This window comes from Hemitrygon akajei, chromosome 11 (genome assembly GCF_048418815.1).
Source record: "Hemitrygon akajei chromosome 11, sHemAka1.3, whole genome shotgun sequence".
Classification (NCBI taxonomy): Eukaryota; Metazoa; Chordata; class Chondrichthyes; order Myliobatiformes; family Dasyatidae; genus Hemitrygon; species Hemitrygon akajei.
This window is the reverse complement of record NC_133134.1, coordinates 15,075,049-15,097,458: the sequence shown is the minus strand read 5'-3', so window position 1 is coordinate 15,097,458 and position 22,410 is coordinate 15,075,049. Positions and strand designations below refer to the sequence as shown.

Below are 22,410 nucleotides of genomic sequence, written 5' to 3'. Positions count from 1 at the left end.
ATAAAATGCCTCTTATTTAAAATAAACCAGCATGACTTGTGTTTCTACCTCCCTCACCGCATGTCCAGTTTCGCCATAAGTGAATCAGTATTGTTCACCCAAATCACTCCCAACACATGAAACTTCCACAGTCACAGCATTTCTTACTGATTCTCTCTTTGACTTTTTTGATGACTGTCTTGTAACAACAATCCCTTTTACGATTTTAAAGACTGCCATCTTTTGGAAGAAGAGAACTTGGTCTCTTCATTCTTTTAGAGAAATTTTACAGCGATGTTGCCAGGACTTGAGGTCCTGAGTTAGAGGGAAAGGTTGAATAGGTCAGGACTTTATTCCCTGGAGTGAATGAGAATGAGGGGAGATGTGAAAAATTATGAAGGTTATGGATAGGGTTAATGCAAGCAGGCTTTTTTCCAGAGGTTAGGTGAAACCAGGACTGGAGGTCATAGGTTAAGGGTGAAAGGTGAAATATTTAAGGGGGACCTGAGGGAGAACTACTCCTCAGTTTGTTCATGCAAGTGTGGAATGAGCTGCCAGTAGAAGTGATGGATATGGGTTCAAAATCAGCATTTAAGAGAAGTTTGCTGAAGTATATTGACAGGAGGGTAATAGAGGGGTATGGTCTGCATGCGAGTTGATGGTACTTGGCAGAATGACAATTTGACATGGACTAGATGGATGGAAGAGCTTGTTTTTGTGCTGTAATGCTCTCTCTCTGACTCTAGGTGCTTGGTGTGTGTGTTTTTACAGGTGTGTTGACCTGTGGCTCAACTTAAGGCAATTTGTGTATTTGTTCTCTGAGATCTCTTTGTTCCTCTACCCCACCTAGGCCTGTGCCTTCCCAAGAGACTTCCCTGCTGTTCTGGTTGAATAAGGAGCTCTACGTGTATTTGTGTTGAATTTCCTTTGCCAATTATTCTCTAAGACCTCCTGCACTCTCAATCATAGACCATTGTACCCCTCGCTTTCCCCTCTAGGGGAAAAAAATGGGTTTTTCTTCAGCTTGGGACTAACTTCTTTAATTCCAAAGTCTGCATTGTTACTGTAGATTGTGAATGGCAGCATTCCAACAGGCATCTTTGTAGAACACCATTATCCCACCTGCCCTATCAACAGCTGCCCTTTAGTTTGTTTTCTGTGCAGAAGGAAATGGCAATGAACTTTACCTGCTCTTGACACTGCATGCTCTGACCTTGGGCATTGGCCTGTTATGGGGCCTTATTTGAAAATCTAAATAAACTACATCTCCTACATTAATGTGGTTTGCTGACTCTTCAGAAAGTTTCAGTGAGGTTGATTAAGCAAGATTTTACCATTTGACATCCAAAAGTTTATTTTTGTTGTTTCTACGTCTTCTTCTCTGATTTAGCAAGGTTCCACTACTTATCCTAGAGCATCATAGCACAGAAACAGGTCCTTTAGCCGATCCAGTCTGCACCAAACTGTTTCTTCCGCATTCCTTGCCAGTTCTAATGAATGGTCTCGGCCCAAAAAGTTGACTGTTTATTAGTTGCTTCCTGACCTGCTGAGTTCCTCCAGGATTTTGGGTGTGTTGCTCTGGATTTCCAGTATCTGCAGAATCTTTTGTGTTTGTTATTCTGCCTAGGTACCGAGCCATAGCCCTCCATATCCATGTATTTACCCAAACTTCTCTTAAGTGTTACGATCAATCTCTGATCCATCTCTTCAGCTGACTGACCATGTGGAACTGTTTCTGTTAAATATGAACACACTGGCCAATTTAGGTCCAGGAGTGGAACCTGGTGTGGTCTTCTGCTGCTGTAGCCTGTCCACTTCAAGGATTGATGTGTTGTGCATTCAGAGATGCTCTCATTACAACAGTGATGAGAAGAGGTTATTTGCATTACGTTTGCCTTCCTGTCAGCTCGAACCAGTCTTGCCATTCTCCTCTGACCCCTCTCATTAACAAGGCGTTTTCCCCCACAGAACTGCCACTCACTGGACTTTTTTTTTGTTGTTTGCACCATTTTCTGTAAATGCTAGAGTGGGGATTCCCAAACTTCTATATACGTCCGTGGGTCCCAGTTTGCAATCTCCTGCTCCAGAGACTGTTGTGTGTGAAAATCCCAGGAGGTCAGCAGTTTCTGACGTACTCAAACTACCCTGTCTGACACCAAAGTTCAAAAGCAAAAATTACTATCAGAGTACATGCATGTCACCACATACAACCCTGAGATTCTTTTTCCTGTTTAGCAAATCTGTAGAACAGTAACTAAACAAACTGTGCAAATATGAATAAATAGCAATAAAGGACGACGACGGCTGCTGCTTCACTTGCAAAGGTCAGGAGGGAAGAAGAGTCATCAGGAGCAACACGATAATTGGTGACTGTAGAGGCCAATTCTGGAGCAATAGGAACACAGCAAAAGCTGGGATGCGGCGCTTGGGTAGTAGGATCCTTCCTGTGTCTCTTCTCTTCAGTAGTCGCTCTTTTGGATTTCTCGAAATTGTTGGCTGCTGCATGGATCAGCGTTCTCCAGCAGTCTCAGTCACAAGCCCGCTGCTGCCACTCGTTGACCTCGATATTGGCCTGAGAGAGCTGCTGCTTAAGTTGGTCTTTGTACATCTTGCGCAGGGCACCTCAATCTCTCGTGCCCTGAGAGAGTTCTCCATATAGAGTATCCTTTCAGTAACCTGGAGTTGTCCATGCGAGACACGTGGCCCGAGCAGTGGAACTGATTGAGCAGCAAAGTGCCTTCAATGCTTGCAAGTTGAGCCTTCTCCAGGACGTCGTTGTTGGAGACACAATCCTGCCAGCAGATACCCATGATGGAGTGGAGGCAGCGCTGAGCATGAAAAAACAGGATAAAGAGTCCTTAAGGTAAGACCTTCGGATGTGGGAACACCAGAAGTAAAATGAGTGTTAGTTACCTGATGGTTGAGGGGTAGTAACTGTTCTTTAAGCTGGTGGTGTAAGTCCTGAGACTCCTGTCTCTTCTACCTGATGGCAACGGTGTGAAAAGAGCGTGGCCTGGGTGGTGAGGATCTTTGCTGCTTTTCTATGGCAATGTTTCATGTAGATGTGCTCAATGGTTGGGAGGGCTTTACCCATGATATACTGGGCTGAATCCACTACCTTTTGTAGGATTTTCTGCTCAAAGGCGTTGGAGTTCCCATACCAGGCCATAAAGCAGCCACAGGTGAGCACACTTTCCACCACACATCTATAGAAGTTTGCCAAGGTTTTTGATGACACACTGAACCTCCACTCTCCTGAGGAAGTAGAGGCACTGTCATGCTTTCTTTGCAATAATACTTGTATGATGGGTCCAGGACAGGTCCTCTGAGATAGTGACCCTCTCCACCTCTGATCCTCTGATGATTACTGGCTCATGGTCCTCTGGTTTCCCTCTCCTGAAGGCTAAAATCAGTTCCTTGGACTTGTTGACATTGAGTGAGAGGTTGTTGTTATGACACCACTCAGTCAAATTTTCAGTCTCCTTTCTGTATGCTGATTCATCACTCCCTTTGATACGGGCCACAACTGTGGTGAAATCAGCAAACTTGTAAATGGTGTGGTGCTCCTGTGCTGGTGAAGATTGTGGAGGAGATGCTTTAGCCAATCTGAACTGACTGGAGTCTATAAGTGAAGAAATTGAGGATCCAATTGCACAAGGGGGCATTGAGGCCCTGGTCGTGTGGTTTACTGATTGCTTTTGAGGGGCTAATGGTATTAAATGCTAAATGTAATCAATAAAGGGCATCTTGATGTATACATCGTTGCTGTTCAGATGTCCCAGGGTTGTGTGAAGAGCCAATGAAATGGCATCTGCTGTGGACTTGTTGCTTCAGCAACAGGAGCTGATGCGTTTCAACACCAACCTCTCAAAACAGTTCATCACTGTGGATTTAAGTGCCACTGGGTGATAGTCATTTAGTCAGATTACTACACTCTTCCAGGGCACCAGTGTAATCGAAGACTGCTTGAAGCAGGTGGCTACCACACACTGCTGGAGCGAGAGGTTGAAGATATCCATGAACACACCAGCCAGTTGGTCAGCACAGCTCTCTAGTACGTGACCAGGTATTCCATCTGGACCGGATGCTTTCCTTGGATTCACTCTCCTGCATGTCACCTTCAGGTACTGAGACCAAAGGATCATGGGGAGACATGGGGTGTGCGATGGTTCCTCCCTGTCCTGTGCTTGCATTGACCACCAGGTGACATTGAGCTCATCAGGAAGCGAAGTTCTGCTGCCTCCTACAATTTAACTTTGTAGAAGGTTATGGCATTCAAACCCTGCCACAGCTGTCGAGAAACCCTCGTTGATTCCAGTCTGGTTTGGATTCTCCACTTTGCCTGCGAGATGGTTTTCTGGAGATAATATCTGCACCTCTTGTAACATTCTTGATCTCTAGACTTGAATGCCTCTGATCTGGTTCTCAGCAGATTCTGGATTTCATTGTTCATCCAAGGCTGGACAATTTCATGGGGATACACTCATCCAACAGATGTTTTAATAAGGTCTGTTAAAACTCTGAAGTCATTCAAACCCTCAGATTAGTTCTTGAACATGGCCCAATGGACTGACTCAAGGCCTCCTGCGACCACCTCTTAGCTGTCTTGATCTCTGGAGCCTAAAGGCTCTGTCTGTATGCAGGTAGTCGGAGTACAGCCAAATGATCCAACTTGTCAAAATGTGGCCTCAGGAAGGAATGATTAGGCATTCCTTATCGTGGTGTAGCAGTGGTCTGGTGTGTTGCGACCTCTGGCGCAACAGGTTAGGTGCTGGGGATAATTGGGCAGGGTTTTCCTCAAACTGGCCTGATTAAAGCCACCAAATATAATTAGAAATGCATCGTGATGAGCTGTCTCTTCAACAATCATTCCACAGTCAAAGTCTGTCGGATCACATTTCTTCCCCATTCTGATGTTCGGTCTGAACAGCAACTGAACCTCTTGACCACGTCTGCATCCTGCTTGAGCACTGAGTTGCTGCCGCATGATTGGCTGATTAGATATTTGCAATAATGGGCAGATGTAGAGCGGCCACTGAATGTGCATCTAACTTTTGCTCACGGTTTGCCACTGACAACTTAACGCTTGAGTGGGGCCTGCCGGAAGTATAATTGTAGCCAAGCGTACCTTTACTCGTTGTCTGATGCTGGTACTGCAAGTGTAAAAGGTAACCCGGGTGACTTGTCAGTGCTGTGTGTCTGTCACTGGGCTGATGATTCAGGCAGCTGAAAAGCGCACAGGACCACTAGTCCTGTTGCTTTTTGTATGACAGCAGCAGGGGCCAGCCAAAGTTCAAAGTAAGTTTATTATCAAAGTACATGTATGCCTTCATATACAGTAATGTGGCAGTTATAACGAGTGTACCTAAGACTTTTGCACAGTACTGGATACTGGTTTTAAAATAGGAAGGTGGTTGGGAACAGAAATGAGTGCTTAGTTCTGTATTAGCTCAGAAGTTAGTTAGTTCATTCTTTGTGTGCTATGTTGTAAGATATGGGCGATCGTGTTCTTTGCATGACCATCTACAAGAGAAAATCTGTAGATGCTGGAAATCGGAGCACCACACACAAAATGCTGGAGAGACTCAGCAGGCCAAGCAGCATCGATGGAAAAGAGTAAACAGTTGTCGTTTTGGGCTGAAACCCTTCGGCAGGACCATGGCCAATGGTTGTTCTTGGCAAAGAAGTGGCTTGCCATTGTCTTCTCCTGGGCAGTGTCTTTACAAGATGGGTGACCCCCCCAACCATCATCAATACTATTCAGAGATTGTCTGCCTGGCGTCGCTGGTCGCATAACCAAGATTTGTGATATGCACCAGCTGCTCATATGACCATCCACCACCTGCTCCCATGGCTTCATGTTACCCTGATCAGTGGGGGGCTAAGAGAGGGCTACATCTTGTCCATGCAGAGTACTATACATTGGTTAAAGTAGGAAGGTGGTTGAGAAACCGAAATACAAGTACTTAATTAGCTCAGTAGTATTAAGTATTATTTGGTAACTGAAAAGATGTAATATACAGTACTGTGGAAAGGTCTTGGGTACTCGCACTATATGTAGGAAGATGAACTCTGTAAATTTTTTTTAAAAACAAGTAAATAAATAAATAATACTGAGAAGATAAGTCCTTCAAAGTAAGTTCAAGGGTTGTGGAATCAGTTCATTGTTGGGTGAGTGAAGTTATCCACACTGGTTCAGGACCCTGAAAAGTAATAGCTGTACCTGAACGTGGTGGTGTGGGACCTAAGGCTCATTCTTTTAAACTCCTGTGAGTACGGGCCAAGAGCTGTCAAATACTTTTCATATAGTGTCAATCAAATCATTGCCGAATATGGTAAAACAGTAAAAGAAACAGAATAAAGTGTAAAAGCTATCTGGCCTCTTTACTATCTCTCGTCCCAGAGATGAGTGTAGGGACAGGGAGATGATGTCCATTAGAGAACTGCTTTGGCAGTAGGCAGACTGGAATGGGTTGAGGTTGGCTGGAAGGCTCATGTTGATGCTTGACATGGCCAGTCTCTCAAAGCCTTCATGATAGTAGATATTAGAGGTACTGGGTGATGGTCATTAGGGATTGTTATCTTGTTTTTTTTCCCCCCTACGTATTGGGATGATAGTGGTCTTAAAGTTAATTCTCTGCGGGGGCGGGGGGGGTTTGTGGATGTCTGTGAAGAGTAAGAATTTCAGGTTGTATACTCTATATATTCTCTGATATTGAATGGAACCATTAAACTACTGAACTGTTAAAGCAGGAGGGAAACACAGCCTAAAGCAGCGAGAAGTTAAAAATGTCTGCAAATAACCCTGCCAATCAACCCATGCAGGATCGATGGCCATGGACACCATCTGGGCCTGATGCTTTCCCGTAGGGGTGCGGCAGTAGCAAAGCGGTTAGCGCAATGCTTTTAACGGCTCAGAGTTCCAGCAAGAAAGTTTGTATGTTCTTTCTGTGAGTTTGTGGGGCTCCTCTGTGGTTTCCTCCCACAGTCCAAAGATGTTCCAGTCAGTGAGTTAATTGGTCATTGTAAATTGTGCTGTGATTAGGTAGGGTTGAATAGGTGTGTCGCTGAGTAGTGCGGCTCACTGGGTAGGAAAAGCCTGTTCCACGCAGTATGTCTAAATAAATTAACCTCTGTAGGAGTGTCGACAAAAATCGACGTGAGTGTAATTGCTTCTAACGTACACTTCATTCCAACCAGAAACAATTGGCCCGCCCCCCAGAACGTAATAACGTACAACATAACATGTAACATATATGAATGTGACCTTTAACAGTCTGGGTGAATTCTGCCTAATGAAATTTAAGGAGTCCCTACACCCCTGATCACCAGTCAGGGTTCAATTCCCAACACTGTTTCAACTTCCTGTGATTGTGTGGGCTTCTTCCAGGTTCTCTAGTTCCTCCCACCCCCCCCCCCCCCCCCAACCTATATTCCGAAGAAGAATGGGTTAGGATTAGTGATTTCTGCTACGTCAGTGCTGGAGGCATAGCGTGGCAATAACCACATAATCCTCAGACTGTGTTGGTCATTGTTGCAAAACAATGCATTCCACTGTGTATTTCAATGTACGTGTGACCACAAGACGTAAGAGCTGATATCCCATCATGACAAATCATGTCAAATCGTATCTTGTGTGCAAGTATTGGATACGTATTTTAGAATGTATAACGTCATTGGTAATGGACATACAACTCCTAACTAAACCAAGAATAATGAGTTTGTCTCTGTGGTCTACTGGTTATAGATAATTAAACATGCAAATTTGTCAGTCATTTTCTTTGGAACATTTAACTTCTGTATTTAAAATTGATCAGGGTAATGGCCGTTTCCTTTTTGTCTCCCATCATTGCTGTTTCTTTTTGTTCCTCCAGCTTTTATAGTTTTCCATTGTGTCCCAGTTTTCTGTTGATCCACTGAGGAAATATGGTCTCTGAGATTCAACTCTGTCCCACTCTCAAAACTTGGATGGGTCACGTACTTCTATTTCACGTCGATAGTGGAAAATGTGTATCAGACTCGAGTGTTAAAGGGAGGTTTCGGAGAGAGTGGGGGGTGGGTAGTTGAATGTTGTCATTGGGGGAAGGTCTAGGTTACGTAGCAGGAGACAGTGACACTGATGTGGGAGAGTCATCGAATACTACAGCGCAAAGCCAGGCCCTTTGGCCCATCAAGTCCATGCTGAACTATTAATCAGCCTAATCCCATTGACCCGCACCTGGACCACAGCCCTCCATACCCCTCCCATCCATGTACCTATCCAAACTTCCCTTAAATGTTGCAGTTGAACCCACGTTAACCACTTCAGCTGACTGCTTTCTCCACCCTGAGTGAACAAGTTCCCCCTCACACACCCCTTAAATATTTCACCCGAATCTTCAGGAGATGTAAGACACAGCAAATGCTAGAACAACACACACACACAAAATGCTGGAGGAACTCAGGAAGCATCTGTGGAGGGAATAAACAGTCAATGTTCCACCTGGAACTCTTCAGCAGGACTGGGGACTGATGCTGGAATGTAGAGCAAAATCAAAACAAATCACTGGTGGAGTTCTGCGGGTCGAGCAGTGTTTATGGAGGGAAATAGCCAGTCAACGTTTTGGGTCGAGACCCTTTACCGAGCCTGCAGAAGTAGAGGGGTGAGGGGGAGGTGGGACAAGAGCTGGCAAGTGATTGGTGGGTCCAGGAGAAGAGGAGTTGATTGGCAGATGGATCCAGGTGAGGGGGAGAGGAAATAGTGAGAGAGGCCAGGAGGTGATGGGTGGATCTGTGTGAGGAGTGAAAGTAGTGAGTGAGGCTGGGAGGTGAGGGAGGAATGGAAGTAGTGAGTGGAACTATTGCCTATAGCCACAATGGGTCAACGGCAGACGCAAACTCAGTGGCTCTCCACATGGCTTTAGACCACCTGGACAACACAAACACCTATGTCAGGATGCCGTTCACCAATTATAGCTCAGCTTTTAATACCATCATTCCCACAATCCTGATTGAGAAGTTACAGAACCTGGGCCTCTGTACCTCCCTCTGCAATTGGATCCTTGACTTCCTAACCGGAAGACCACAGTCTGTGCGGATTGGTGATAACATATCCTCCTTGCTGACGATCAACACTGGTGCACCTCAGGTGTGTGCTTAGCCCACTGTTCTACTCTCTATATACACATGACTGTGTGGCTAGGCATAGCTCAAATACCATCTATAAACTTGCTGACGATACAACCATTGTTGTAGAATCTCGGGTGGTGACGAGAGGATGTACAGGAGTGAGATATGCCAACTAATGGAGTGGTGTCACAGCAACAACCTGGCACTCAACGTCAGTAAGACGAAAGAGCTGATTGGGGACTTCAGGAAGGGTAAGATGAAGGAACACATACCAATCCTCGCAGAGGGATCAGAAGTGGAGAGAGTGAGCAGCTTCAAGTTCCTGGGTGTCAAGATCTCTGAGGATCTAACCTGGTCCCAAAATATCAATGTAGTTATAAAGAAGGCAAGACAGTGGCTATACTTCATTAGGAGTTTGAAGAGATTTGGCATGTTAACAAATACACTCAAAAACTTATATAGTAGTACTGTGGAGAGCATTCTGACAGGCTGCATCACTGGTGTGGAGGGGCTACTGCACACTTCTGAAAGAAGCTGCAGTGGGTCATAAATTTGGTCCTCTTGGGTACCAGCCTACAAAGTACCCAGGACATCTTTAGGGAGCGATGTCTCAGAAAGGCAGAGTCCATTATCAAGGGCTTCCAGCACCCAGGGCAGGCCCTTTTCTCACTGTTACCATCAGGTAGGAGGTACAGAAGCCTGAAGGCACACACTCAGCGATTCAGGAACAGCTTCTTCTCCGCTGCCACCCAATTCCTAAATGGCCGTTGAATCCTTGGACACTACCTCACTTTTTTTGTTAAACCATACAGCATTTCTGTTTTATGTGTTTTTTTAATCTATTCAATATATGTAATTGATTTACTTATTATTTTTTAAATGTTTTTTCTCTTCTAGATTATGTATTGCATTGAACTGCTGCTGCTAAGTTAACAAATTTCACGTCACATGCCTCTAACAGGACCAACCCCTTCCTGTACTCTATGCAACTGATCTTGAAATATCTGCACATGTCTAATGTGGAATTGCCTGATAATAAAACTATTCCCAATTAACTCTTCTTAGTTTCTGCAAAATGTCCTCATAATTTTCCTTGTACAAGTGAAGACATTCCCACATGGATCATGCCTATCTTTATTGATAGCAATATCAAAGTAACTGAGTTTTAGTCAGTGCTATCTAACTGATGATCCTCTGAAAGGTCAAACAACTGGACCAGCTCTTAGCTCAATACCAGCCCCGGTATTGAGCATTGGGCAGTCTACATACTGGTGCATAATAAACCCTCCGAGATGCACTTAACCTGATTCTGAGCCTGGGAGGTGACGGGTGGATCGAGGTGGGGAGGAGTGGGTGTAGTGAGAGGGGCTGGGAGGTGACGGGTGGATCGAGGTGGGGAGGAGTGGGTGTAGTGAGAGGGGCTGGGAGGTGACGGGTGGATCGAGGTGGAGAGGAGTGGGTGTAGTGAGAGGGGCTGGGAGGTGACGGGTGGATCCAGTGGGGAGGAGTGGGTGTAGTGAGAGGGGCTGGGAGGTGACGGGTGGATCGAGGTGGGGAGGAGTGGGTGTAGTGAGAGGGGCTGGGAGATGACGGGTGGATCGAGGTGGGGAGGAGTGGGTGTAGTGAGAGGGGCTGGGAGGTGACGGGTGGATTGAGGTGGGGAGGAGTGGGTGTAGTGAGAGGGGCTGGGAGATGACGGGTGGATCGAGGTGGGGAGGAGTGGGTGTAGTGAGAGGGGCTGGGAGGTGACGGGTGGATCGAGGTGGGGAGGAGTGGGTGTAGTGAGAGGGGCTGGGAGGTGACGGGTGGATCGAGGTGGAGAGGAGTGGGTGTAGTGAGAGGGGCTGGGAGGTGACGGGTGGATCCAGTGGGGAGGAGTGGGTGTAGTGAGAGGGGCTGGGAGGTGACGGGTGGATCGAGGTGGGGAGGAGTGGGTGTAGTGAGAGGAGCTGGGAGATGACGGGTGCATCGAGGTGGGGAGGAGTGGGTGTAGTGAGAGGGGCTGGGAGGTGACGGGTGCATCGAGGTGGGGAGGAGTGGGTGTAGTGAGAGGGGCTGGGAGGTGACGGGTGGATCCAGTGGGGAGGAGTGGGTGTAGTGAGAGGGGCTGGGAGGTGACTGGTGGATCGAGGTGGGGAGGAGTGGGTGTAGTGAGAGGGGCTGGGAGATGACGGGTGGATCGAGGTGGGGAGGAGTGGGTGTAGTGAGAGGGGCTGGGAGGTGACGGGTGGATCCAGTGGGGAGGAGTGGGTGTAGTGAGAGGGGCTGGGAGGTGATGGGTGGATCGAGGTGGGGAGGAGTGGGTGTAGTGAGAGGGGCTGGGAGGTGACGGGTGGATCGAGGTGGGGAGGAGTGGGTGTAGTGAGAGGGGCTGGGAGATGACGGGTGGATCGAGGTGGGGAGGAGTGGGTGTAGTGAGAGGGACTGGGAGGTGACTGGTGGATCGAGGTGGAGAGGAGTGGGTGTAGTGAGAGGGGCTGGGAGATGACGGGTGGATTGAGGTGGGGAGGAGTGGGTGTAGTGAGAGGGGCTGGGAGGTGATGGGTGGATCGAGTTGGGGAGGAGTGGGTGTAGTGAGAGGGGCTGGGAGGTGACGGGTGGATCGAGGTGGGGAGGAGTGGGTGTAGTGAGAGGGGCTGGGAGGTGACGGGTGGATCGAGGTGGGGAGGAGTGGGTGTAGTGAGAGGGGCTGGGAGGTGACGGGTGGATCGAGGTGGAGAGGAGTGGATGTAGTGAGAGGGGCTGGGAGGTGATGGGTGGATCCAGTGGGGAGGAGTGGGTGTAGTGAGAGGGGCTGGGAGATGACGGGTGGTTCGAGGTGGGGAGGAGTGGGTGTAGTGAGAGGGGCTGGGAGGTGACGGGTGTATCCAGAAGGGAGGAGTGGGTGTAGTGAGAGGGGCTGGGAGGTGACGGGTGGATCGAGGTGGGGAGGAGTGGGTGTAGTGAGAGGGGCTGGGAGGTGACTGGTGGATCGAGGTGGGGAGGAGTGGGTGTAGTGAGAGGGGCTGGGAGGTGACGGGTGGATCGAGGTGGGGAGGAGTGGGTGTAGTGAGAGGGGCTGGGAGATGATGGGTGGATCGAGGTGGGGAGGAGTGGGTGTAGTGAGAGGGGCTGGGAGGTGACTGGTGGATCGAGGTGGGGAGGAGTGGGTGTAGTGAGAGGGGCTGGGAGGTGACGGGTGGATCGAGGTGGGGAGGAGTGGGTGTAGTGAGAGGGGCTGGGAGGTGACGGGTGGATCGAGGTGGGGAGGAGTGGGTGTAGTGAGAGGGGCTGGGAGGTGACGGGTGGATCGAGGTGGGGAGGAGTGGGTGTAGTGAGAGGGGCTGGGAGGTGACTGGTGGATCGAGGTGGGGAGGAGTGGGTGTAGTGAGAGGGGCTGGGAGGTGACTGGTGGATCCAGTGGGGAGGAGTGGGTGTAGTGAGAGGGGCTGGGAGATGACTGGTGGATCGAGGTGGGGAGGAGTGGGTGTAGTGAGAGGGGCTGGGAGGTGATGGGTGGATCGAGTTGGGGAGGAGTGGTTGTAGTTAGAGGGGCTGGGAGATGGAGGCAACAAAATACTGAAGATGATAGAATCTGATCGGAGAGGAAGGTGGAGCCTGGAACCAAATAAATGAGATGGTGTAGGCAGATGGAAACAGTTGGACCCAGTAGAAGGAGAGTGTTGGTGACAGGCAGATTCCAGCTGTTGTTATTGAAAAGGTTTGCATTTCTATAATGACTTCACTAGCCTTTATAGGACATGATGAAACACTTAACAGCTAGTGGAATGTGAGGAGAATAACAACCTATTTGCAAACTCCCATAAACAACATTGCAACAGTGTTCAATTTGTTCATTCTATGAAGTGGTGACTTGTTTGAGTTAAACTTTGTTCTTGAGACCAAAGAGCTGTGTTCGAAGTAGACTTTAAGTAGAGGACCTGAGAGAGGACCTGGTGTGTGAGGAGACCGAGAGACCAAATTAGGGAGCTGTTTGATTCTGAGGGTGTTAATCACCAGGAGGAACAAGTCTTTGTGAAATCATTTGAACCAAAAGGAGTGTGTGGCAGTTTGCATAACACTATCACAGCACCAGTGACTTGGATTCAATTCCCGCTGCTCTCTGTAAGGAGTTTGTACGTTCTCCCCATGACTGTGGAGTTCCTCTGAATGCTCCGGTTTCCTCCCACATTCCGAAGATGTATGGGTTAATTGGTCACATGAATGTAATTGGGAGCACAGAATTATTGGGCTGGTGCTGCATCATCTTTTTTTTTAATGTAATAAATTTGCAATGGGTCCTAATCAGAGAGGGAAAACTGATGATTCACACCAACCCCGTTTCACATGGCTTCTAAAGTTCACCTCCTCTGTCTCTGAGCCAGGCTGTTTCCTCACTCTGGGTAAGGAATCCGAATCCTGTTTACCTCGGCGAGAGCTGCCACAAATACCTGTGGGGCCCAGGACTGCCACCCAACCCTAGAGGATCGGCAGTTCCTCGTGGCCTTTACCCTCCCTAGGTCTCATTCATTTTTTTTTTAAAGTGACTTTCAGGAGTTCCTCACTCAGACTTCCCAGAAACAGTCTGAATCAACCAAGAAAATTGGAGAAGTCATTTGAAATCAAGTTTGTTAAACAGAAGCCCGGGCCTTTGCTGGAAGTTCAGGCTCTCCCCTTGGGATTGAGGATGACTCACTTCTGTCAGTCTTATAGGATTTGAGATGGCTGATGAGGCCAGTACAGGAACTGCAAACTCTTCCACAGGCAGGACGGTCGATGCCCAAGGAAGATCGGGTTATGAGGCAGCTTGCTCTTTCCATCATTTGCCCAGGGTCTGTGTGTGCTCCTGACACACTTCCTCCAGATTATCAATAGCTTAATGTCATAGAGCACTACAGCAGCCGTTTGTGCCAGGCTGGTCTTCTGCACTGTTCCCTCTAACCCGTAGGGGTGCGCGGCTACGCAGAGCTGCAGTACTCCAGTGCATGTAGCCTCTGCTGCCACACAGCTGGAATTTTCTTTTAAGTTCAAGTTTAATTGTTATCCAACCATACGTGAAAACCCATGAATACAGCTAAACAATGCTACGTTCCTCTGGGGACAAGGTGTACCAACTGTCACACAGCACAAGGTACGTATAGTCCATATAAAATATCAGTAAAATACATTCACACAAAAAATGTAGTCCAAGGCCCTGAGTCCATAATATTAATATAATTTTGAAATCTGTTAATATAATTGTGAAATGCCCTGTAATTATTTGTATTAATGAATATAATCTATTTTCTAAATAATAAATGTACCACAAACTTTACAATGAAACATATTGGAGCATCAATGTGTTACAGTCCTGTGCAAAAGTCTTAGACACACATAGCTAGGGTGCCTAAGACTTTGGCACAGTACTGTAGGAATTTTGTGTATTGTGTTGTACTGTTACCACAAAAAAGAACAAATTTCATGACGTGCGAGTGATGATAAACCTGATTCTGATAGGGGTCTGTATGGTGGATTGAGAGTGGGAAGCGGGCAGGGAGAGGGGAATCATGGTTGGAAAAGGGGGAGGGAGCAGGAAGCACCAAAGGCATTCTGTAATGATCAATAAACGAAATGTTTGGAAGCAAATGACTTTGCTGGTGTCTCAGGGCTGGGTGTGTCTGCATCCTTTGCCACCCACCCCCCTGCTCCTGGCACCCCTCTGCCACCTGTCCCACACCTCTCCTGCAGTGTTCCACCTCTGCCATTCCAAACCCCCTTTGCTGCTGCCAGATTTACAAACTCACTCTCTGCTCCGTGTTTATTATATATTATTGTTAATAAACTGGTCTACTGAATGCTGGCACTGTAATACGCACATTAAAAAAATATTAAAGTTTTGTGCAGTTTTCAGGCTAAGAAAATGGTTGATCCTGTAAAATAAATTAGAGGGAAGGCTGGTCTTCTGCTTAGTCCTATCTACCTGAAATTGGTTTAAAGCCCTCCATATCCCTTCCATCCATGTACTTTTCAAAACTTCTGTTAAATGTTACAATCAAACCTGCATCCATCACTTCCCTTGGCAGCTTGTTCCTCAATCCCACCACCCTCTGAGTGAAGAAGTTCCCCCTCAGATTCCCCTCAAGTATTTAACCTTTCACCCTAAACCTATGACCCCCTAGTTCTGGTCTCACTCAACCTGAGGGGAAAAAGCCTGCATGCTATACCCCTCAATTTTGTATACCTGTAAGATCACCCCTCATTCTCCTACGCTCCAGGGAATAAAGTCCTAAACAGCCTACTTCGCAGGGTTCCAATGGCTGATACTGGAGGGCATCCTTTTAAAGTGATGGACGGAAAGTTTAGGGGAGAAGACAGAGGTACTTTTTTTTTTACAGTGGTGGGTGACTGGAACACATTGCCAATGGTAGAGAAGTCTAAGAGTCTTTGACACATGGATATTATAATAACGAAGAGTTCTGAGCTATGTGGGAGGGATGGGTTAGATTGATCTTGGAGTGGGCTGAAAGGATGGCACAATATTATGGACCAAAGGAGCCTGTATGTACTGTACAATGTTCTATTCAATTTTTCCCTATAACTCAGGTCCTCAAATTCCTGCAACGTCCTTGTAACAGCATCTTTAACACTATTGCCTCTACAAGCCCGACAGCCCACCCTTTTGTTTTGAAAGCTGACCTGTAAAGTTTTTTTTTTCTGTTGACTTTTAACAATTGTACCACAGCTTACTCACATTGTAGGGGCCGGTTATTAGCCAATGCCAAGCCAGCCGCAAAGTTTTACGCAAAACCTCTACTTGCTGGAGAAGCACACACAAAATGCTGGTGGAACGCAGCAGGCCAGGCAGCATCTATAGGGAAAAAGTACAGTCAACGTTTTGGGCCGAGACCCTTCGTCAGGACTAACTGAAAGAAGAGATAGTAAGAGATTTGAAAGTGGGAGGGGGAGATCTGGAATGATAGAAGACAGGAAGGGGAGGGATAAAGCCAAGAGCTCAAAAGTTGATTGGCAAAAGAGATGCACAGTTGGAGAAGGGAAAGGATCATGGAACATTGGAGAAATTGTCTACTTTTTATTGAGAATTGTAGTTGGTATTCTGCACTTCTCCAGGCTTTTTGAACAGCAAAGAAAATCAATATACTGAGAAATCAGACCCTTAGCATTGAGCCCTGCATTTTGCCCTGCCTTTCATCTCCTAGTTGATGCAATCTCTGCGCCCCTGCAGGTCAGCCCAACCCCTCTCAGTGCCAAGATAGCAAGAACAAATGCCTCCCTTTTTACTTGGCGACTGCAGTCAACTTGTTTAATGGAGTGATGTGCATTTTCCTTGCAGAAACAATTCACTTTCTCTCCATCATTGGGATTTACTGCAGGTCTCCCAGCCCACTCCCCCTTTCCCAGTCATAACTGGGAGTTTACCCTTTTTTCGTCAGCCCATCACCCCTACTGGGACATAGGCTGCTGACAGCAACTGGCCAGAGTCCTCTGTCCTGGGCCACTCTTCCAGTCTGTCGCAGATCCTTCCTCTCCCGGGGATGAGGTCTTTGGAGCTTCTGTTGGTGTCTCTGCTGTGCTGGGTTTTTACTGGATGGGATTTACTGGCCATCCCATCCTTTTGTGGCCGGGCTTGGGAGCGTCCATGGCAGAGTTCAAAGTTTACCCTGGCAGAGTCTATCTGAAGTTCCCAGACACATTTGAGATTTAAAGATTTATTTGTCACATGTACATCGCAACAACAAACAGTGAAATGCGACATTTGAACGAGTGACCAGCACCAAGATTCAGAGTTTTATTTATTATCAAATAATGTGTGCATTATACAACCCTGACATTCATCTTCTCCACAGACAGCCACGAAACAAAAACCATGGACCCATTCAAAGAAAACAGCAACCGCCCCATGCACAAAAAAAAAACAAATTTTGTAAACTGCAGCAAAAAATGAGTGAAAAACACAATATAAAACACAAAATTGGGAAGAGTCCAGGCATATTCAGTTCAGCTCAGTGTTCATTACCTGCAGGCTGCCCCAATTCAAAACCGCCCAAAATACCAACGAAAAAGGAGCATTCAGAAATGAGATACACATCATAATGTGAACTACAGAGTCCAATGCATGATCAAACCTTGTGCAAGACCCAAATTCTCTGTCAGCATTGAGGGTGAGGGAGAGAGACCAATTGGATGGAGGGACCCTCCTCCAGGAGCAGTGAGTGAGAGAGAGAGCCTCACACGCAGAAACCTTCCTTGGGCAGCAGCGAGTGAGATGCTGGTAAACAGCACTGAACACCCGCTCGCCTCACTGATTTCTATCTTCCTCAGCACTTCAATTGTCAAGAAATGGAGTCGACCTTGGGCTTCTTGGCCTCAAGGCCGCATCCCTCACGGATCACCCTTGGAGGGGCCTCAAAAATGGTTCAACGTTTCTGGTTCTGACATAGTACGCCCACAACTTACAAACCCTAGCCTGTACATCTTTGGAATGTGAGAAGAAACCCACACAGAGGACAAACAAACTCATTAAAGACAATAGCAGGAATTGAACTCCATTTGGTAATCGCTGGTGCTGTAAGGTGCTGTGCTAACGACTACAATACCATGGGCAACTGCCTCGGTATGTACAGTGGAGGTGACTGCTCCTCACTCACTGGATGTGCTTCGGAAGAACCTTGCCTTCTTCCTGAGCTGGGTTGCCTTGGGTTATGGTCACGGAATACAGTCCCGGCCAACCGTCAAGCAGCAATTTACAGTAAGCAAAACACAAACTGCTGCAGGAAATGGGCAATTCTGTTACGATCTGTGCACGCAAGGAGATGGCTGACATTTTGGGTCAGGACTCTATTTTAACAAGTCACAATTTATATTTGTCTTGTACAAGTTCCATGTCAAGGTGTTCGATTGTTTAATGTCAATCCCTGTACACAAGTGTAAAGGAGAACAAAATAATTATTACCCTAGACCTGATGCAGCACAAAAAAACACCAAGATAAAATACAGTAATATTTTTATAGAAACACAATAAATATAAATATCCATGGACACAAGAAAGTCTGCAGATGCTGGAAATCCAAAGCATCAGACACAAATGGTAGAGGAACTCAGCAGGCCAAGCAGCATCATTAGGAAAGAGCAAACAGTTGATGTTTTGGGCTAAAACCCTTCATCAGGACTGGGTGAAGGATTTCGGCCCAAAGCATCAACTGCTCTTTTCTATAGGTGCTGCCCAGCCTGCTGAGTTTCTCCAGCATTTTGTGTGAATACCCATGGACTCATTTTCAAGGACTCTTCATCTGATGTTCTCAATATTTATTGCTTATTTGTTATTATTATTATTTCTTTCTGTATTTGTACAGTTGTCTTTTGCAAACTGATCGAACACCCAAGTTGCTGTGGTCTTTCATTAATTCTGGTATGATTATTATTCTATTATGGATTTATTGAACATGCCTGCAAGAAAATGTATCTCTGGGCTGTATATGGTGACATATATGTACTTTAAAAATAAAATTACTTTGAATTTTGAAATACATAAGATAACTTGTATACTTTATGCACTTAACCATTTCCACACATCTCTGTTCATTGTCACAAGATTCTATCCAGAGCATGGGACAATTTACCCGAGCTAAATAACCTACCAAAATGCATTTTATTTTAGGAAAGCAAAGCACCAGGAGAAATCCCCACACAGAAATGTGGAGAGCGCACAAACTCCACCCGAGGTTGGAATTGAACCCGGATCACCACAGTATGAGGCAACGTCTCTACCAGCTCTGTTTACAAATCCCTCTGTGGATAAACTGGTTTCTATTACAAAAGTGACAACTCTTCAGAAGCCCCTGAAACACTTTTTTTCAACATTCAGGTAAAATTATAAGAGCCATGTAATTGCAAGTCATCTTCTCTTCGGCTGCATGTCCTCCAGTTAGGTAATGTGATAGTTGAAGGTTTTTATCTGACCTCTGTGCGTGGTTAGTCAACATCGCTATTATGTTGAGGAGCAAGCATATCTTCTGCAGTGCATTTTTCTGGATAGGTATCAGAACCAGATAATTGGAGATTAGATAAAGTGAATAGAGAGGAGATCTTCAAAGTAACAGATGATTCAAGCACAACACCACCCAGCTTTAAAGCAAAAGACAAAAAAAATACGAAAGGGATGATTCTTTTATTAATTGCAGGGAGTAGCAGTATTCTGAAACCGTTATCGCCCCTCAGCTATCAGGCTTCTGAACCAGCATGGGTAACATCACTCACCTCAGCACTGAACTGATTTCACAACAATAAACTTGCTTTCAGAGACCCTCATGGTTTCAATATTATTTATTTACTTGCATTTTTATTTTATTTTTGTATTTGCACGGCTTGTCTTTTTTTTTGCATGTTGGTTGTTTGTCAAAATTTGAAGTAAATTTATTATCGAAGTACATGTATGCTAGCATATACAACCCAGAGGGTATACTCAGTAGATTGAAGAGCCTTCATTGAATCAGTGAAAGACCACATCCAACAAGGCAGAGAAACAACCAATATACAAACAAAAACTGCAAATTCAAAAGAGAAAATAATAATAAATATTGAGAACATGAGATGAAGAGTCCTTGAAAGTATGTACATAGGTTGTGGGAACAGATCAGTGATGGTGAAAGTGAAGTCGAATGGTTACCCCACTAGTTTCTTCTACTGTGAATGCCTGCAAAAAAATGAATCTCAGAGTTGTATGTGAAGATATATATGTACTTTGATAATAAACACAAGCGATTCTACAGATGCTGGAAATCCAGAGTAACACACACAATGCTGAAGTAACTCAGCAGGTCAGGCAGCATCTATGGTGAGGAATAAACAGTCGACGTTTCGTTGCTGAAGGAGGGTCTCAGCCTGAAACGTTGATTGTTTATTCCTCTCCACAGATGCTGCCTGACCTGCTGAGTTCCTCCACCATTTTGTGTGTGTGTTTCTTTGTTAATAAATTTATTTTGAACTTTGTGTGCACTGGCGTCGGAGGTGCTGGGAGCTGGGTTGGCGCAGACTTTCAGAAGGGAACTGGATGGGAATGGGGTAAATAATTTGCAGGACCTTGGGGAGTTGAGCAGTGGAATGGGGTGGACTGGATTGCTGTACAGAGCACTGACGTGGATTAGGGAAGGGCCCGTTTTGAGCGATAGTGATATTTGGGTGGCATAGTGGTGCAGCTGCCTCGTGGTACCGGAGAGCCGAGTTCAATCCCGACCTCAGGCACTATCTGTGTGGAATGTCTACATCATCCCTGGGACTGCATGGGTTTCCTCCCGAATCCCAAAGACTTTCAGGTTGCTATGTTAATCTTGCACTGTAAATTACCTTTATAGGTGAGTCTTCCAAGAGGAACACAACTTTGTCATGGTTTGGAGGCTTCCATGCCTTAATGACCCAGAGAGCTATGCTGGCTGGAGTCAGAGCTTTAAGCTTTGGCTCTTGGTAGGGTCACCCATGCCAAACAGGTCAAAGGGTAGAGGCCAGACTAAGAGAGGTTCACCGGTCTTCCAGGATCGGGGGTTCAGCTCAGGGCTAACAACACTGACTGGACTGGTCAAAGAACACTGAGGCTGTCTACAAGAAGGGTCAGAGCCGTCTCTACTTCCTGAGGAGACTGAAGTCCTTTAACATCTGCCGGATGATGCTGAGGATGTTCTACGAGTCTGTGGTGGCCAGTGTTATCATGTTTGCTGTTGTGTGCTGGGGCAGCAGGCTGAGGGTAGCAGACACCAACAGAATCAACAAACTCATTCGTAAGGCCAGTGATGTTGTGAGGGTGGAACTGGACTCTCTGACGGTGGTGTCTGAAAAGAGGATGCTGTCCAAGTTGCATGCCATCTTGGACAATGTCTCCCATCCACTCCATAATGCACTGGTTAGGCACAGGAGTACGTTCAGCCAGAGACTCATTCCACCGAGGTGCAACACTAAGCGTCATAGGAAGTCATTCCTACCTGTGGCCATCAAACTTTACAACTCCTCCCTTGGAGTGTCAGACACCCTGAGCCAATAGGCTGGTCCTGGACCTATTTCCACTTGGAATAATTTACTTATTATTATTTATGGTTCTATATTTCTACACTATTCTTGGTTGGTGCGACTGTAACGAAACCCTATTTCCCTCGGGATCAATAAAGTATGTCTGTAAAATTGTTACCGAAACAGCAATGAAGAATCCTTCTGTATACAAGTGTGATGGTATTCCTGAGTCTCTACCCGGGCCTTGCATGACTGGCAGTAGTGAAAACCGAGAAGCTACTGGCACGACGAAGGAAGCCTGAACACCACTAGAGATGGAGGACATTCATTGCTCCCTAAATGCCAGCAATGTAACAGGCAGCAAGTCAGTACAGGTTGAGTGGTGGAATCTGGATTACCAAAGACTGGGTTTCAATTTCACCATGATCTGTGAGCAGTTTGTACATTCTCCCCCTTGCTCTTGTGCATCTGGTTTCCACAGATGTGGGTGTGCTGGAAATGTGGTCCAGATCATTGACACAAACAATGCATTACACTCTGTTTTGATGTACATGTGACAAATAAAGCTAATCTAAATCTATCGAATCACACAAATCCTCTGCATCAGCAAGTTGTGGATACTAGATAATTGGAAGTACATAAAGTTCCTCGGCATCCACATCACCGAGGACCTCATGTGGTCTCTACACACTAGCTGTGTGGTGAAAAAGGCACAACAGTGCCTCTTTCACCTCAGATGGTTGAGGAAATTTGGCGTGGGCCCCCAAATCCTAAGAACTTTCTACAGGGACACAATTGAGAGCATCCTGACTGGCTGCTTCACTGCCTGGTATGGGAATTGTACCTCCCCTAATCGCAGGACTCTGCAGAGAGTGGTGCGGACAGCCCAGCGCATCTGCTGTTGTGAACTTAGCATGATTCAGGACATTTTTCACACCTGTCTTTGTAAAAGGGCCCAAAGGATCATTGGAGACCCGAGTCACCTAAACCACAATCTATTCCAGCTGTTACCATTTAGGAAGCAGTACCGCAGCATAAAAGCCAGGACCAACAGGCTCTAGGACAGCTGCTTCCACCAGGCCATCAGACTGATTAACTCACACTGATTTGAGTGTATTTCTATGTTACATTGACTGCTGTGTTTATTATAAATTACTATGATTGCACATTTAGACAGACATAACTTAAAGATTTTTATTCCATGTATGTGAAGGATGTAAGAAATAAAGTCAATTCAATTCAAGTGGAGGTAGATACCTTTTTGAAAGATTGGGGATTTGAGGATTGTGGGCATCCTGGTTCAAGGTAACTGAACGGATGATGGAATGAGTCTTGGGATAGCTCAACCAT

General features: G+C 46.2%; 1 long non-coding RNA gene across 2 annotated transcripts in view; it reads left to right on the top strand.

Moving 5' to 3' along the window:
• LOC140735339 (uncharacterized) overlaps positions 1-22,410 on the top strand; it is a 74,380-nt gene that overhangs the window by 25,418 nt on the left and 26,552 nt on the right. Inside the window, exon 2 of one of the 2 annotated variants that reach the window (XR_012100735.1) lies at positions 18,722-18,928. The exons of the other annotated variant lie outside the window; for it this stretch is intronic. This is a non-coding gene — a long non-coding RNA (uncharacterized lncRNA). The remainder of the gene's footprint in view (positions 1-18,721; positions 18,929-22,410) is intronic. 2 annotated transcript variants of the gene reach the window in all.